Below are 1376 nucleotides of genomic sequence, written 5' to 3'. Positions count from 1 at the left end.
GGAAGCTCAGGAAAGCCTTAAATGCTAAAGTGGGCCCTTCATGCTGAAAGCTACTGAAGGATTTTAAACAAAATAGGATTTATTCAGAATTGCATCTTAGCCTACTCTAGAGGAGGGCTACAGGATGGAGGCAAGGAAGAATAAGTGGGAAATGGAGTGGACACATGTTCTTTGCTTTAGGGACTACTCTTCCCCAATTTTATAATCCTGGCAAAGCCTCATGGTTCAGGTGGGCTGATGGGTCCTCCCCCAGCCCTAGGGATGGACAAGTGGCTTCCTTTGGGGCTAGTTAGAATACTCTTTCACCAACATTTAGGACAGGGCTCAACATACAAGATATGCTTAAAAACATTATTGAATATTATTGGAAATAGCATTGAAGAAGTGATCCAAGGAGTTCCTGGATTCTTGAGGCTTAGGAGTTGTAGTTTATGGCACTATAATAAGCAGCACTGTAACAGGAAAAGATAAGGAGGCAGGTGTTATCATTCAGTCTTCAAATTAGCATCTATTAAGTGCACTCTGCATGCCAAGTGCAAAAGGAGGTGCTGGAATAGGGTTGAGAGAAATATTAATATGAATAAAACACAGTTCTTGGCCTTAAGTATCCTACTTTTAACAAGGGGAAACCTTTATTATTCAAGATCAAAAATTTTAAACACATAAAATGGTACAAATAAAGGAATATGGTCATCCAGACAAAAAACAGGTAAATTGTAGTTGTTGTTGCAGGAATCAGGAAAAACTGTGAAGAAGGGATAGTTTTTGAATTGAGCCTGGGATGGATGAAATTTGGACAGATGGAGATGGGGATAAAATTAGCATTCAATCGAGTCAAGGAGGATGAGATTAGGGTCATTAACTTGAATCCCAAGATGGCAGAAAAGAAAGAATTGCACAAGACATTAAAATTACTTAGGAAAAGGAAGCAAGCAGAGGTAGTGGGAGACAATAGTGCAATCACTTGAAGCATTCAAATTGTAAGAATCAGAATCAGCTGATGGTTCAGAAGGAGCTCTGGAAAGCCAGGAGACTTGTACATGGAGGGAGAGAGGGAGGGAGGGAGGGAAGCAGAGTTTCTACAGAAAGAGGAAAAAGATGAGGAAGGCACCAGATGAAGGACTGCCGCTCCACAATACAAGCAGGGTCCCGCAAGCCACGGCAGAAGAGCAGGCGCAGGAGAGAGTAAGTGGAGGAGCCTGTATGCTGGTCACATCAGGATCCATGTAAGCCTCAGGCTGAAGATGACAGGCGCGAGCAAATTGTTGGCAGAATGCGAATGAGGTCAGCAGAGGCTTGCAGAGTGGAGCAAAGACACCTCAACCAACAGGGAGAGTTTGACTTACAGAAAGACAATCATTCATCTTCTCATTCCT

This window comes from Lipotes vexillifer, unplaced genomic scaffold (genome assembly GCF_000442215.2).
Source record: "Lipotes vexillifer unplaced genomic scaffold, Lipotes_vexillifer_v1.1 scaffold91, whole genome shotgun sequence".
Lineage (NCBI taxonomy): Eukaryota > Metazoa > Chordata > Mammalia > Artiodactyla > Lipotidae > Lipotes > Lipotes vexillifer.
The sequence above is the reverse complement of the archived record's forward strand: the minus strand, read 5'-3'. Positions refer to the sequence as shown.